We start from the raw sequence: 17,563 nt of genomic DNA, 5'->3' as shown, positions 1-17,563 counted from the left end.
CCTAGCAAACACAGAAGTGGATGCTCACAATCAGCTAATGGATGGATCATAGGGCTCCCAATGGAGGAGCTAGAGAAAGTAGCCAAGGAGCTAAAGGGATCTGCAACCCTATAGGTGGAACAACATTATGAACTAACCAGTACCCCGGTGCTCTTGACTCTAGTTCCATATATATCAAAAGATGGCCTAGTCGGCCATCACTGGAAAGAGAGGCCCATTGGACTTGCAAACTTTATATGCCCCAGTACAGGGGAACACCAGGGCCAAAAAGGGGGAGTGGGTGGGCAGGGGAGTGGGGGTGGGTGGATATGGGGGACTTTTGGTATAGCATTGGAAATGTAAATGAGCTAAATACCTAATAAAAATGGAAAAAAATATCTAATTAAAAAAGAGAGAGAGAGAAAAAAAGAAAAAATGTTTAACATCCTTAAACATCAGGAAAATGCAAATCAAAACAACCCTGAGATTCCACCTCAGACCAGTTGGAATGGCTAGGATCAAAAATTCAGGTGACAGTAGATGCTGGCGAGGATGTGGAGAAAGAGGAACACTCCTCCATTGCTGGTGGGACTGCAAGCTGGTACAACCACTCTGGGAATCAGTCTGACGGTTCCTCAGAAAACTGGACATAGTACTACCTGTTGATCCAGCAATACTTCTGATGTGTTCTTAAAGACTGACTTTCACATCATCTCACTGGGAACTGCATTTGAATCAAGCTCTCTTTGCTCTGTATTGGCTCTCCAGAAAGTACCATATTTAATGTTACTAGCTTTCCTGCACAGTTTGCCTTCTACTTTATCAGGCTTAGAGAAACCATTTCACTTAAAATTTCTAATTGGCTTACCTGTTATTGATTCCCCACCCCCTCAAACAAGTCACTTAAAGGACTCTGAGCACAACTGCACTAACGTGCTATAAAATGAAACAGGCAAAGAGACTCTTAGCTTTTAGCCGTCCCAGGAGGGTTTGAGAGCTGTACTTTCTGGTCTTTTCAGCCATGTTTTTTAAGACTGACGGGCACAGGAGCTTGCATCCGGGCAGCAGATGCCCAGTGCCATGAGTGTCCCAGTATGAGAAGCTTGGGACTGTTTTAGGGTAACAGCCATTCCTAATGCTCTATACTTTATCCTGTCTTTCTGCCTCTGGGTTTGAGAATGATAAACCTGAAGAGATACTCTGGATAAGAGATACTCTGGATAAAAACAAAGTAATTTAATTGCATTGATAATCTGTGGTTTACTATCATGACAACTAAATTTCAGTGTCTGGGAGGAAGAAAGATAAAGCAGGGGAATACTGCTTGCTGGCTTGCTGCCCACAGCTTACTCAGCCCATTCTCTTACCTCACACTTGATCACATGCCCAGGACTAGCTCTGCCTATATCAATCATTCTGATGGAACCACTCCTCAGTTGAAATCCTGTCTTCTCAGGTGGCCTCTAGTTTGTGTTGACAAACAACAAAAGATACATCCCCACCACCATAAATGGGGACAAGTGGTCATTTTCTGGAGATATGAAAGTTAGCAGATTTTCATGTTTAGTGTCCCTTTCTTTGTACGGCTTGGTTGGTTTCTTTTCTCTATACCCCCAGAATATAACACAGTATATGGTGCAGAGTTTATAAGTATCTGTTAAATAAAAATGAACTGACCAAATTTAAAACCCTGCCAAATGGCTGAGCTAGAATTCCAACCTGGGCCTTTCTGACTGTGAAGACACAGTTCATGAACACTGTTGTTTTCTTCATTTTATGCTGTTTTTGTCTGGAATCAAGTTTTCTCTGTTGAACGGCATATTGGTAAAATAAATCTCTCAAGGTACGCTGCGAGACTAGTGATATGTGTGAGCATGGAAAACGAGGAGGGGAGGGGAGCAGCCTACAAGAAGATCCCAGGATTCCGTCTGTAGCTCCAGTCACTGCAGACATAGCTGTGTCCTCATGAACAGCATTTATTGTTTACAAAAGCAGTGTATGAGTAGTAGTCTTTACTAGGCAAAATGCACACAAACAACAGTCTTTTCTCTAGTCCTAAGGAAAATGGAAAATGGGCCAGGAAGGCCATCTGTGAGGAACCAGACAGGGCTGGGAACCCCAGTGGGCTATGAAATATTTACAGCACAATGTCACGTTGAGTCACATATTTTGATCCATGTAGATTGGTCAACAATATATATGGTGTCTGTTACAAATTAAAACAAAACTGTCTTAGTTAGGATTCCATTATGCTATGAAATAGCATGGCCAAGGCAACCTGGGGAGGGGACAGTTTACTTCACCTTGTGGGTCTCAGGCCACACTCCATCACTTCGGCAGTTATGCCTGTTCTCTGTGACTCGGGTGCTCATGTCTAACAAGATAGAAAACAGTACCCATGTCCCACAATTGCAAACTGAATGAGCACATGTCTAGAACATCCCTCAGTTTTATGGCTAGCTCTCCCTATGGAACATCATACATGAAACCACTGCTTTGTTTTGCTCTTCCAACCCTCGTCAGCAAATACAGGAGTGTCTTGTTAGACTGAAGTCCAGAAAGATTAAGTAGAAAAAAGATATAAGAATACACAACTCATAATCTTTAGATAATTTGGTATGCTATATTGTCATAATTATCCTACTCCACACATTGTTGTTAAACTCTTACCATGCCTGATTTATAAATTAGATTTATCATAGCTATTTATTTATAGGTAAAAGCCTAGATTATGGGTTTGGATACCTGTGACTTCTGAGATCTGTTGAGTCACATTGGTGGGAGGAAACTGTTCTATACCTAAATTATACAACTTGTTTTGATAAATAAGAAGAAAAATGCCTGTTTTGGCTTTGAGACAGTGGGAGAAGCCCCCCCCCCCACCCCATCATATAGGATGGTATTAGAAGGCACAGTGTTTCTGAAGTCAGTGTAAGGCTTGCTGTGGTGCTGGAGACCATAATGGTGGTGTGAACACTGTTCAGAATGCTAGTTACATTGTATATAAGCAACAGTATATTTAAGGAGATTCTGATTTTCATGTAAATATGCAAATTGTTCTTGTATCTCTACCATTATAAATAGTTATCCAGCACAAATCAATTTGATGCTTAAGTAACATCTAGTATAGATTCTAGGAACAAGTCTCTTGGAATAATAAAATCCTTCCTTATAGAGAGACTCTATCAGGACATCTGTGTCTGGTCCACACCGTAGTCATATGCTAGACAAGCATAGGCTCTTTGTACAAATACTAGCCTTTTAGTCATTAGTACACTTTTCTCTTCTGAAGTGACAGGCTATGCTCATTAAAGACCCAGAGGTCATACTGGAGCAGACTTACTATTAGTGGCCAGATGACACTAATGGCTGGGCACCAAGAGATACTCTCAAGCACTGAATCTCCAAATAAAGTGGCATGAACTATAGAAGGGCACGGGCTTCTTAAATGGGGGGTGACACACTGAGTGACTTGTGCTCCCTGTCTGCTTTCTAACATTGCAGACAAGATGTGAGCCTAAAACTATTACCGCTAGGAAACCTCATAAAATGACATTCAGGATTAATAGCTGGGATGTGTTCTTTATTAACCAATCTTCCCTAGGAATAGATTCGCTTCTTTATTGTTGTGGTCTGAATGTGACCTCCTAACACTTCCAGGCTCAAACTTAGTCATTGGTGCAACCACATTAGCAGGCATGGACTGCAGAAGGCCAGCAGCCCAGGAAGGCAGAGCCCTGTGGATCTCCCTGGAAGAAAATGAGGAGTTCTCTCTGTCTACTGTGAGGACCTAGCAAAACTGCCCATCTATGAACCAGAAAGTAGGACCTCAAAGGATACAATCTACTGCCAGCATTACTTTAGTTCCAGACTTCTGAGAAGTAAATTTCTGCTATTGGAGCCATGCAGATTATGGTCTTAATCATAGCAGCCTAGACAGACTGACACTGAATTTAAAAGAAACCTTTGAGCACACCTTGGGATCCCGAAGATGAATGCTTCACCTGAGGCTGCATCAGGAAGCACACTGCTAGAATGTGCTCCCAGGTTTATAAGAATAATTGATCACAGGGACTAGCCCAGGGTTGCATGCCAACAAGACACAACTTACTAGGAGAGTCCGGGGTCAGTCCAGCTGACCTTTAGCACTAACCTGCCCATGAGAAAGTCACCACCTCCCAGAAGGTGGTTTCAGTTTATGGATAGTGCTATTAATATATCCTCAAGGGTCATACTTTGGTAACTTGGACTTTGGAAGTCTCTCTTTTTACAAGGTGATGTTTTTTTTTTCAAATGAAAATGAATTAGTAGTTTATCCCAGAAATTACGAAACTGTTGATATGTCAATATTAATTTTAAACTTTCTCATTGTAAGCGAGACTGTACTTAAGAACTGTGTAAAGAAGATTAAGTTTTATCATCAATGACTTGTGCTTGAAGTGTAACCAAGTCCAACTGTAAATACTCAAGGGCAAACTTTATTAACTTGTATCTATCTGATACAAGTAAGGCGTGGCACTTGTCTAATACAAGGTCACCTACAAATTAGATGCTAAACGAATGGGTTAGAACCTAGCACACCTCTCTCCATCCCTACTTGTCAGCCACTAAGGGAGATTAAAACAAGCTTTAACTAACTAATCACTTTTATTTACAGGATGAAACAATTTGTTTAAATCAGTATTTGATAGTATAATTGAAAAGCAATTATGCATGTGTAAATATAGATCCAATTAACTATACATAAAACACCTGAAAAAGAAAAAAAGCAAAACTTCACACTGGTGAGTATGTACAGACCTTTTCTCACCATTTTCTCCATAAATAAAATAACAGAGTTCAACAACTTACACAAGCATCCCAATTCTATGTGAAAACTCTGTGTGTGTGTTTGTGCATGCACTCCTCAGGAGGGCGAGCAGATACATGTGAACAGTTGAGAACACCACACAAAGGACTTGAACACCTTTAGATTTTGGCATCTGAGGAATCCTGGAATTAATTCTCAGTGGAATTGGTTGCACATCTCTGCTTACTGATCATTTGTACCTGTTGCACAAGCATTTTAATGTCTATGGTTTAGATTCCTAGTGTTCTACATAAATAAATCTGGATGCTAGTAATGGTCATTACTTTCATGTCCAAAGGTTCTCAACACCTGTTCAATAATGTCTGCTTACCCACTTCAAAGTTACTGCTTCTACTCTGTGTTAAAGAGTCAGATAACTAAAATTTTAAAATTCACATTAAAGATAAGCAAATAATAATGTATTGAATGAGGCCTAGTATCTTAGGAAAGAAGAGTACAGCTCCCTGCTGCCACAGGGAGGGAGCTGGTTCTGACTTCCGGCCTGGCACATGAGGGCTCAGGCTGGCTCAGCATTAATACATGCACTTAGAAGACTGATTTCTGTTTGCAGGGTGGGATGCTCAGCATGGCAAATAAATACAAAACACAAAATTAAGTTTATAAAGACTAACAACTCCACATTACTCAAAAATCAGTATCTTCCTAACAAGAATTTAAGAATTATTATAATCTGGTAAAATGTGTCTGAACAATCAATTTATGAAATTATAAATAATGCTGTACTGAGAACAATAACATTCTAAACAGAGCATGACGTGCTCCCTGCTGAGCTACTGTGCTTTAGATTCCGTTCTCCCTGAACATCCCTCAAATGCAGTCTTGCTTTCTTTTCTGTATCTCTTCTTGACATATTGGGCATAATCTAACATGGATGCTTTAATAAGTTAAATGGTTTGTATATAATCACCTGAATTATTTACTTTTCTGTTGTTGTGAAAAAAACCCATGAGCAAACATCAGAAAAAAAAACAGTTTATTTTGGCTTATGGTTGCAATGGTAGGAAGGCTTAGCAGCAAGCAGCAAGCATGGCGACAGGAGGCTGGGAGCTCCCAGGGCAGCTACAGGCTCAAAGCACAAACAGTGATGGACATGGAGGGAGACTGTGTATACTCCAAGCCTATTCTAGGGACATGCTTTCTCCAATAGATCTGTACATCTGAAATCTCTCCAAAGATAGCTAACAACTGGGGACCAAGTGTTTGTACATCTGAGTCTATTGGGTCCTTTGTTGCTTTATTTTTGTTTTTTGAAATAACATCTCTCTGTGTAGCATTGGCTGTCATGGAACTCACTCTGTAGACCAGTCTGGCCTCAAACTCACAAAGATCTACCTACTTCTGCCTCCTGAGTACTGGGATTGAACGTATGCACCACTATTGCCTGGCAGAACTGGGTCATTCATCATCATCATCAGTCTGTGAAAATTTTCTCAAAAACATGAGAAAAAAGTACTTTTTCAGTCTAATTTTCTTATCCATTAACCTGCATTTGAAGGGGGAAAAGGGAAGCATAATATTTGCCCAAAAATGAAGCTGAAATCATGTTTTAAATTTTCCAGAATAAGAAACAAACCTTCTCCAGATTTCCAAATCTCAAGGAGGAAATTGTTTTTAGTATTGTATCCCACTGTGTAAATGTAGTTAGCAAAGTGCTCTGTATTTCAAAACTATTAATAATAAATTTCATATATTCTAGCCACGCACCTACTTTATATTTTTAATCATGGTGCTGACACTTATATCTTCTGTGTGACTTATATTAGCCATTGGTTTTCTTAAGATATAAAATTTTAAGAATCCTAAGCAGTGTCTTTTTCTCTATCATTAAAAATGGCTAAGGATGTCATAAAGTTTCTGTATAAAGGTTTCTTCCTTTTTTCCTAATCGTAGAACTTAATAGTCTTTTGTCTTAGAACATGTCCAACTAATAAATACACATCACTCCCTCTTACTCCCACCAAGACACTAGCGATGACAGAGAACCATGTTCTTTGGAGGGCTTCCTAAATAATTAATTCCGATCAATCCATATTTTTAAAGATACCAAAAAACAGAACAAATTTCTACTCATTTTGAATCATGAATTATTTCTTTCATAGAAGCTTCGGGTCTTCATGGAGCCTCACGTATCCACACTCGAAAGAATTGTTTCCCTGGCAGCACAGGAAGAGAAGCATAGTCACAGAAATGGGGTGTGGTGTCTACAGCTTCCTTGATCACATCCCTGGACTTCTGAATGAATACCTTGAATAACCTCAGCACGCATGTTTTGCAGGCTCTGCTTACAATAATGAGCTGGCCGCATAAAAGGCACATTAATGGCATGAAGACTGCAAGGTGTTATTTCGTCTGAGGGGGAGAAACCAGGGCAGGCTGCCGCCACTGGCAATACTACAACTTTCCTGTGTCTATGGTGGAAATGCCTGCTGGCCTGTCAAGTGTACTGGGCATCTTGCCACTGTCCAGGATTCCTAACCTTCTTTCTGGACAGCCTTTCTACAACTGTGGAAGTGGAGCTCAGGTGCGGAGACAGTGTAAGCCAACCAGCATCCGCAAACTGCCCTCCTATGGAGCCCTCTTCATTCTGCCTAGCCCGAGACAGCATAGCCTCTGGGCAGGATTAACACTGTAGAAAATGAAACCCCTTTTCTGGGCTGTTGTTAGGAATAGCCAGTGTGTCTTTCTTTAAGACTAATAAGTGAATTAAGCCCTGGGGCCTTCAATAGTTCTATTTTCATAGACTCTTGCCATGGCCAAATTTATTTAGGAGAAAATTATTCTTTAAATATTATGGTAAATTTGTCAAATTGGATTATAGTCTTTCTTGGTGGCTGGACTATAAAGAACTTGGTACCTGACCTAAGCTTCTACTAATTTATTTGATCAGCTGACAAAAATTTATTTATAGAGCAGGGACTTCTGGGCCAAGCTTCAGACTTTGTTTGGTGTGATGTAACATACATATGATAGAGAGGTTAAGGTCTAGTAGAAAAAAATTAAAGTGAAAGAGGTTGCCTCGAGATGATACTTGTACATATAAACAAAAGAAGACTGCTCTACTAACCCTCCTGCTCACTGTTAGCAGAGTGCTCTACTAACCCTGCTGCTCACTGTTAGCAGAGTGCTCTACTAACCCTGCTGCTCACTGTTAGCAGAGTGCTCTACTAACCCTGCTGCTCACTGTTAGCAGAGTGCTCTACTAACCCTGCTGCTCACTGTTAGCAGAGTGCTCTACTAACCCTGCTGCTCACTGTTAGCAGAGTGCTCTACTAACCCTGCTGCTCACTGTTAGCAGAGTGCTCTACTAACCCTGCTGCTCACTGTTAGCAGAGTGCTCTACTAAACCTGCTGCTCACTGTTAGCAGAGTGCTCTACTGAATCTGCTGCTCACTGTTAGCAGAGTGCTCTACTGAATCTGCTGCTCACTGTTAGCAGAGTGCTCTACTAAACCTGCTGCTCACTGTTGGCAGAGTGCTCTACTAAACCTGCTGCTCACTGTTAGCAGAGTGCTCTACTAAACCTGCTGCTCACTGTTAGCAGAGTGCTCTACTAAACCTGCTGCTCACTGTTAGCAGAGTGCTCTACTAAACCTGCTGCTCACTGTTAGCAGAGTGCTCTACTAAACTTGCTGCTCACTGTTAGCTAGATTCCCCAGAAACAGAACTAGCCCCCAGGAGTCCCTACTAGGATCTGAAAAGGTTCAATGTGTTGACATCATGCTGTTGTGTGCCCATGCACAGTGGACATCCCCTCCTGCAGAACAACCCACTTGCAGAAAAAGTAATGAGGTTCTTGGAATGAGTAGAAAAGAATTTCTTACATTAGCTGCAGTTTAGTAAATGCTGAAGTGGGAGGTGAGACAAGTATGCAGGATACGTGGAAACCTTAGAGCAACTTAAGCAAGACAAGGGAGGCTGAGGAAGTAAGTAATCACTGATGAGGGAGAACAGTGGGACCAAAACACTCCACGCCCTGGGCTGGATATCTGGGGATAAGGGCAGCAGCAATTCCAGGACAGCTGATATCTCCAATGTTCCAGAACGTACCATGTGAGATTCAAGGTTAGGCTAGGCTGCATGTTTGTCTGAGTCAAGCTTGAGGTTAGACCTGTCTGAAAGCAACATTAGCTTTCTGTCCACCTGTCAATATCCCACAGGACTGGCATATCAGCACCTGCAGCTCCCAGTTCTCCACTTTTCCTAGTCTCCAAAGGGCTCTTGGCTATGGAGAATGCCCAGTGGAATCGGAGAAGTACAAGAGGATCGGTCACCCGTTCATCACATCTGTATCACTTGGGGTATATAAAGGTGACTCAATAGTCACCATGTCTGTGACCCTCACTGTGTGTGTGGGATCATCTTCTCATCTTCATGACTATCTTCCCTGTTAGGGAACATCTTAAGTCTATCCCTCCTGCCCCCCCCCCCATGTGTTGCAGAGGGTCATCTAGTCTCCACATCTCCTTCTCTCAGAGTTGGAGAATACCTTCTAGTCCTCTTGTCTTCTATCTTTCCTCCTGAGATGACTTATAACTTAATCATTCCTTATAGGCATCGTCACTCCAGACTCAGACAATGTTTTGGAATACCTTTGAAAGTCTTATTTGGATGGGGAGAAGGTAAAGTTGGTGAATATAAAATATATCACATGAAGCTAACTGTAAGTTTATATTTACAAGAGGGCTGATCCCCAAAAGGCCAAAAGCCACTGTTTCTTGTCTGTTGCAGAAGTCACTTTAGTAAAGCACTGAAAAGTTAGTATGGAAAGATCCCACTCCCAGATGGACGCTGAAATGCATCCCTTAATGTGATTTCACCAACCTGTGACAGCACAGACATTCCTCAGATAACAGGGCATACTGCATGTAAGCAAGCATCCTGTAGCCTAGGGCCTTCTGAAGCACAGCAGAATGAGGCATTCAGGGGTACTGGGAACTGTCTCACAAGCTGTAATCAAGGGCATACAAATGAATAAACTAAAAACACCGGGATCTCTTTATACTATTCATTATGGTAACATCTTCCAAGATCAATCAATTTTGAGGTTTTATAGTTATATATTATAAGGTTGAATGATACAAGCTTTAATTATTTTAGATTTTTAAAAATAAAAATTGTATGCATATTAAAAAGACATCATGAACTTTGTATCTTGATGACTTATCCTAGCAAAGGAGACTGGATTCACAGCCCCCACAAGACGAGAACTGCCATTAGAATTTGATCTGCCTATGGCCATCTGCCTGTGGACTGTGTTAGTAAAGCCCTTCCTTTGACATACACAGAGCAAAATAAACTTCAGACCATAAAACGTTTCACTGAAAAGTACCACAGCAACACAAGTCTTTGAACATCCAGGCTTTAGGTTTCTGACCCTTTAGCATGACAAATACAAGAAGGTCCAGTGCTCGGTAAATAGAAAGCAGCAGTGACTATACTTCCCTGCCTGAATCTGTGAGGTCAGCATTCATGGCTCCAAAGTGAGGAGCATGGATTACAGAAAGAGGTAAAACTGCTAGGACTAAACCTATCTAGGGGTTTTTCAGGTTACTCTTCCCCAGATAGCAGAGTTTAATAAGTATTCACATTGCATTATGTGTCAAAAGTCATGTAAAGATGATTTAAAACCAATGGGAAAGTCTGTATTAGGATATATGCAAACACTTATGTATTTTACCTAAGTGACTCCCTGAGGGTTTGGTAGCTAAGAGGATCCCTGAAATAATCACCTACATTATCAACAGGCAGTGGATTGCCTTTAAAAAGATACCAGTGTATTTGGAAATGCTTACAAACACAAAGGGTTAAGGGTGAATTAGTGCTTTAGCAATCTAAAACAAAATGGCAAGGGCAGCAGCTATCTTTCATGACAGTTTTTGCTTTGCAAAGTTCTAAGCATAAAAATAACCATATAAATGAAAGCTGTGCAATTTGTACTTAATGGCAAAATTATGACTGTTCTGTGACTCTTAAATATGTCCTATCATTATAATGAACACATAATGAAGATAACTTAAAACACTATAATTGACAAGCACACTGAGAATTTTCGTGTCTGTGTGTGTGTGTTTGTGTTTCTTATTAAAACAGGTTGGAATACAGCCTACCTTCTTTATCTTATCACAGTGCACACAATGTAGTAAACACCTCTTCTATACTTGGTATTCTGTCCTTTCGGTCAGAGTCAGCTCCCACTTAGCCCTTTATAGTTACGGTAACTTCCAAGTCTGTCTCTGAGGACTTCTTTGGTGGCATGCTCAGTGACGGCACTGGTCTTTGTCTATTTGTTCTGGTACAGCTGATCCTTTGCATCTTGTGCTGGCTAGTTTATGTCAATTTGACACATGCTAGAGTTATCTGAAAGGTAGGAAGGTTAGTTGAGGAACTGCCCCCATAAGATCTCACTGTAAGGCATGTTCTTAATTAGTGATCAATGGGGATGGCCCAGCCCATTGCGGCTGGTGTCTTCTCTGGGCTAGTGGTCCTGTATTCTATAAAAAAGCAGTCTGAGAAAGCCATGAGGAGCAAGTCAGTAAGCAGCACCCCTCTATGGTCTCTGCATCAGCTCCTGTCTCTGTATCATGTTGCTGTTGCATTTGAATTCCTTTCCTTACTCTCTTCGATGAAAACAGTGAAGTGAAAGTGTAATCTAAATAAACCCTTTCCTCTCCGACTTGCTTGGTTAATGGTCTTTCTTTGCAGCAAAAGAAAATCTTACTGAGACATGTCACAACATTCCTTACTCATAAGCTACTAATTTGGCCTTCACTAAGCTACTCTTGTTCGGCAATAGTCTCTAGGAACACGATCTAGGACACTGGCAAGCACCTATAAATGTGGTTCAAGTTTCACCCCGAGAAGCACCACTTTTTCCTTATTATTCTGTATCGCTTTCCCACATTGACCTACTCTTGGCAGTCTTCTCTTGTTAACTGTCTGTTTCTGTCCAAATTCTCATGAGTCAACACTGAGCGACAAGGAGGCCACACATCCACAGCACTCCTGTCTGTGTGCACTGTCCTGCAGATGACCACAGTCACAGCACTGGTGGGACTCCAAGGTCAGGAAAGGACTGCCATCACCACGCACTGCTGAGAACACACGGGGATTTGTGGAAGGAAGAGCTGACTCCGAGGTTTATATTTTGTATACATACAGTTATTATTAGCTAAATTTGAACTATGGTGTTGCGAAACTGGTTTTTATTGAAACTAGAGCACAATTAACTGGAAGTCACACAGACTAGAATCATGCAAGCAAAAAATAATGATTAGGAGCAATCTAAATCCACTAGACACATTGTTCGAACCCAACAAGCTGGAACAGAGAATTGTTAACTTATTTATGCTGATAACAAAACCACCAGCTCCCCAAGCTTTGCAAACATTTGAAATTAAAAAGAATATCCAAATACAAGAAAAATAATAATAAGAATCTGAAAATGAATCCATACTTTCACATTCGATAAAATCAGGTAGAAAACAGCAGACACCGGGTACTTCATATACACCATCTCCCTTGAGTCACACAACCCCGGAGAAACTGAGGAAGACTACAGTGAAGTAGCTTGCCTGATAGGCCAGAATGTCATTAGGCAACTGAGCTGTGACACAATGCAGGTGCAGGATTTTGCCCCAATCTTTGGTAACAGGCAACTCAAAGCACTTTTAGGAAAACGCAAGTCTTGTAAACTGTCACATTATCCATATTAAGATTTGGTTTTTCAAAGCAACTAGTCCACTTGTTTCCCAACAAGTCTTGGGCTGTATGCCTGATAGGCACATTTGAGAGGAAGCTCACAAGCTCACTTATTATAAATTAGGCTATGGGGAAGACACCTGCTTGCCTGAAACCTCTTCAACACATCCAATAGTGTGATGTGCTAGATGCAAAGTCACCGATTAAAATGTAAGCTGTACATTCAGAAGACAGGCACCATGTTTTTACCTTTAATGAAATGGTTTTCCATTTTTAAGAAATCGCTGAGACATTCTACCTGAGAATCTCTTTGGAACATTACCTTTTGGAATATTCAGAGTGGTTATATGTGCATAGAAACAAACACAATTTCAAACATTTAAATAATACTGTGAAAGAAAACGGAGTATAATAAATTCTTGACAGCACCTATCCTATTAAAAAAAAGACTTGACAAATTACAGGAGTAATTGTTTAAAATGATTAAAATAATGTCCTATAGCACAGAAAGCTAGAATGAAGTTTACTTTTTAACACATATAATACATTTATATTACTTGAAAATATGTACAACTGCTGTCTTTCAATGGATAGTTTTCTCTTAGGTGCTCTCAACCAACTCCTAACATCGTTATCATATATAGATTAAGGTAACCTCAGCCCTCATCAGAGACTCGGCTGTTTGTGGTTGATGATGATCAACACAGAGCCTCTCAATTTGTCAAGGAGTGGAGGGAGAATAATCAACTAGGTAATGGTCAGTGCTAAGTGGGACACGCACTGCACCCCACTCCAAGGAGATGTGGAAAGAGGGTACTGGGGCAACCACAAGAAAACAGTGTCTTCTGGCCACACCAAGGTGGGTACACATATGAACTTGTAGACATTGTGACACTATGTAAGACCTGTTCAAGCCCAAGGCAGTCCAAATCCCAGCATGGCAACTGTGAGCTACTAGAAGAGAGTCACTTTTCTATAGGAATAGAGCCCCTGATTAGTCAACTGTGTTCCAGTGGAAGGCCACACATCCAAGAATGTCTGGGCAGAACAAATTGACTTTGATGGCATTAAGCAGACATAAAGTTGGGTGGGAAAGGAAATTAGTGTAGATTTGGAGAGGATGAATATGATCAAAACAGGTTGCATGAAAATATAGAAGGAAGATGAGGAGGAAGAGGAAGAAGAAGAGGAGAAAGAGGAGGAAGTGGAAGAGGAGGAGGAGGAGGAGGAGAAGGAGGAGGGAAGTAGCAGCAGCAGCACCACCACCACCCACAACCCTGAACATTAGGTTGTAAAAGTTTTGTTACTAATTTTGGAGAAAGCAGGTAGATCTACCCTTCTACCATAACTCTACACTACATGCCAAGAAATATTACCAATCATGTTTTTGTTTTTTTGTTTTTTTTGCCAGGTACATCCTGAAAGATGAATGTCATAGGAACATCAAAGACTGCAATATGAGTAGTCTGAGAAAAGATGTCTCCTACTAGCCTTTCAATTATTTACCTAGCAAATGCATACTGAGGAAGCCCAGGTCACAGCAGACAAAGCAAGTCAACAGACACTTTGGCCTCTATTAAAACTGAGTTCTCCTTGAGGAAGGAAATAACGCTGTGGTCTAGAGAATGACTACAATTCACATTAACATTGGAGACTTTTAAGTTTCAAATGCTGCTCGTGGACCTTGGAAACAACAGAAATAGTCAGCTACTGCTGTAGCTCTGCATATGGCTCTCCCTATGTTCTGGGATTCTCTCTGAGACAGTGGCTCCTGCCTCTTGGCACCTAGTGTAGACTCACAGCTTACAGGAAGCAGGCACCAACAGGTACAAATAGTGCTTAGAGGCAATAGGTCCTGTTCCATTTAGAATTATGACTGTCTTGTTGGCTGGAAACATCTGCCCACCACAATCAAGTTACAATGTAGTAGTAAAGGACTACTGAGAAATACATTTTAACAATGTGTCTGCCTACTAATGTAGTATATGAGAACACTAACCATGCCCAGCAGGGACAGAGATCAGAGGAGTCACCACGAAGTAAGGAAGAGTGGAGCAGACATGGAAAGGTAGCTTGCTTTCCCAAGTTTTAATGATATGCTTCATGCTGCTATTTACTCAGAACTTAAACTTTCAGCATTTAAAAATTTTGGATGGTCTCAGTATCATCTTAAAAATTATATTTAAATGTTTAAGTGCACCACAATTCATTATCATCAACCATTGAAAACTTCTGCTCAACTCCTGAGATTTCTCTCACCCTCTCGTTAAGGAATGAACAAGCAAAGAAGCACTACTACAAAACCTATTGTCAATGAGGAAAGTGAAGTCATGTATGCATTCCCAGCACTGACACAGGCAGGATAAATATCATCTCTCTCCAGAAGCATGTTAGGATTTAAAGTTATATATATATATAAAAGCAGCAACAGAAGAGTTGAAAAAAACAACGCTACATTCTTCCAGATGTTCTCCCCAAGCCGAAAGCAGGATGTGGAAATGCTAGCCTCAGTCAGGCACAGTAATGGGGGAGCCCTCCTGGCAATAGTAAGCCTGCCTTAGTATTACTTACATCACATTTAATAGCACCCTGATATTTGCAATTTTATATAAATACTTAAAAAAAATAAAACCAGAGTCTGATTCTAGATGAGTTTTTATTTCCTAAAACTAGTATAAAGTTTAAATTTCAGGAACCAGGTTTATAAACTAGTAAAGCTGTCTCCATGGCAACTGGCTGCTTTGCAGTGGAGAGATCGGTTCACATTTATCTTGTATTCCAGGGACCAGACACTAGGAAAAGAGATGCCTAAATTTTTGTTTTTCAGGGTAAGTAGCATAATAATTTGGGTTTTGATTTTTATAAGACTGTCAGGTGGAGAAGTCGACATTAATATTTAAAAGTTACCTAATCTTAAATGTTTCCCTATTCTTTGATCTACCAAAGACCAGCAAGGGATCAGAAATATTTTCTTTGGGGTAAGCTGGTGCTCAGTATACTTCACGTCATGCTATGACTTATAGCCACCTTGATTGCAAATTTCTATTGTGACGTCTTGGGAGCAGCTGGTAAACCAAAGATGGGACACATGTAACCTCATGTGCGCTGCAATGAGTGGGCAGTATCCCCTAGGAACCTCCTGAATGCTGAGGGATAAGGGATTCATGGTCAATGGCTACTAGTGACTCACACATCCCTCCACTCCCATAAGGCAGAGGCTTTCCTCAGCTGGAAGAAAAGGAGGCAACCATGTGTACCCTGAAGTGAGGATGACACTACCTTCACGGACATACTTCAGAGAAACTCTCCTGTGCTTCAACAGATGTGACAACAGATGTCACTCTTTGGAGGAACACTGACACGTAGTATGATGACATAGGGACATGGTGGGCAGATGGCCACCCTCAGAGGGAAGGGGAAGCTATGCCCTCAAAGCTCACCTATCCTGAGAAGAAGGCAGCCTCACAGGGAAACCTGGCTTCCAGTTTTCTCATCTGTTAAGAGGGGACATGCTGGAGATTAAGAACATCTTGGAAATGTTTTAAGAAGGGAAATATTAGATGTCATAATTATTGCTGCTGCTGTTTATAATTGCTGTTGTTACTAACATTAAGATTAGGTAGTATCCCTTCTCAGGCTTTGTGTGGTGTGAGAGGGTGTGCATGAACACACAGGCATGCACACATATGAAGGGTGGGGCTAGTAGGGGCCAGGAGAGTTGACTCATGCCCATCTTTACAGGTATTGATATGAAATCACTGATGTAGCTCAAAGGAATGTTCTGACGAGCATAAATACCTTAAGCTTTATTTAGAAAAAAACTAGCAACTTGCAGGTGTGCTACCCAAAGGTGTTGATGCATGAGAAGGACAGAAACACATTCCACATGTATAAAAGGCAAACTTTCCTAAGCAGCATCATAATGGCAAATATTAGGTTTTTGTCTGTCTGCCTGTTTCACTCTCTGGAGGATCAATCCAAGCCCCTCATGCATTGCTGGCCCAACTCTAGTAAGCACTGCTTCTAGAAACACTTTCTTCTAAAACGTACCGTATGGTCTAGAGTAAATAAAGAACTATTTAAGCTACTGTAATGACTAACTCAGATGCTATACTATTTCTTAAAGCCTACATATAAGCTATGTATAATCTTTAGTTTTCTCTCAGTGAGTGTCTTTTATATTGTCATGAGCTTTATTTTTGTTTAAGGACTATTTTTTCACAGCAAATTGAATCCTAAAGCAAAACCATAACCTATTGGGAAAGAGTGAAAAAGAACGAAAAGCCCTTTGGATACTTAGTAGAAGGTAATGCCTGTCAGTGCAGATCCCATTACACGTTTCCAAGGGAAGGGAGCCCACCCAGGCCCCTGTAAATACATTTAGCCATTAAGTCTAAGTTAATGTGACATGAAGACAGTGTATATACAAAAGCACAATGAAAGATAGCAGCCATTGGATAAAAGCACCATCCATCTCCATTTAGATCTCCATTCAATGTAAATAGCAAGGTTAAGAAAGAACCTCATCTTCCTCAGTACAGTAGAAGTAACAGCCTCGACACAGATGACCTTCAAGTGACTAAATGCTTTATGATCCTTTTATACTAACATCCCCTGGTTCCAGAGGACAATTCAAGGGGTGCCTGTGATGGGCAGGATTAAGATCCCACAGTAGATGTGAGATAAAACCACTCAGCTATGAAGGTTTTTATATCAGCTCCTCTGTCCTTTGTTGGGCCATTTGATTGTCCTCCTAAAACTTCAGAGCCATACTGAGAATTTTTACCGCTGCTTACAGAATATTCATGGCACTCGTTTCTCATTCTGTCAGAGAAAATATTTATGTACAGAAGAATATAAAACTGCTGCAACAACAAAAATGTCATAGATTTACAAGGGACCTTAGTTACGAGGCAGCCAACGAGCAGTGTTCACCTTGACAGCCCTCTAATCCAAAGGCCAAGGTTAAAGGGAAAAAAATAACTACCCTTTATAGGTTTTGGATAAAATCCCACTT

General features: G+C 40.8%; 1 protein-coding gene across 6 annotated transcripts in view; it reads right to left on the bottom strand.

The window, feature by feature from the left end:
* Positions 1–17,563, bottom strand: part of Fam110b (family with sequence similarity 110, member B) — a 157,093-nt gene that overhangs the window by 44,262 nt on the left and 95,268 nt on the right. Inside the window, exon 1 of one of the 6 annotated variants that reach the window (XM_030253519.1) lies at positions 9,670–9,686. The exons of the other annotated variants lie outside the window; for them this stretch is intronic. The gene's annotated coding sequence lies outside the window, so the exon portion shown is untranslated. Of the gene's footprint in view, positions 1–9,669; positions 9,687–17,563 lie in introns of those variants that run through there. 6 annotated transcript variants of the gene reach the window in all.

This window comes from Mus musculus, chromosome 4, assembly GCF_000001635.26.
Source record: "Mus musculus strain C57BL/6J chromosome 4, GRCm38.p6 C57BL/6J".
Classification (NCBI taxonomy): domain Eukaryota; kingdom Metazoa; phylum Chordata; class Mammalia; order Rodentia; family Muridae; genus Mus; species Mus musculus.
The sequence above is the reverse complement of the archived record's forward strand: the minus strand, read 5'-3'. Positions and strand labels throughout refer to the sequence as shown.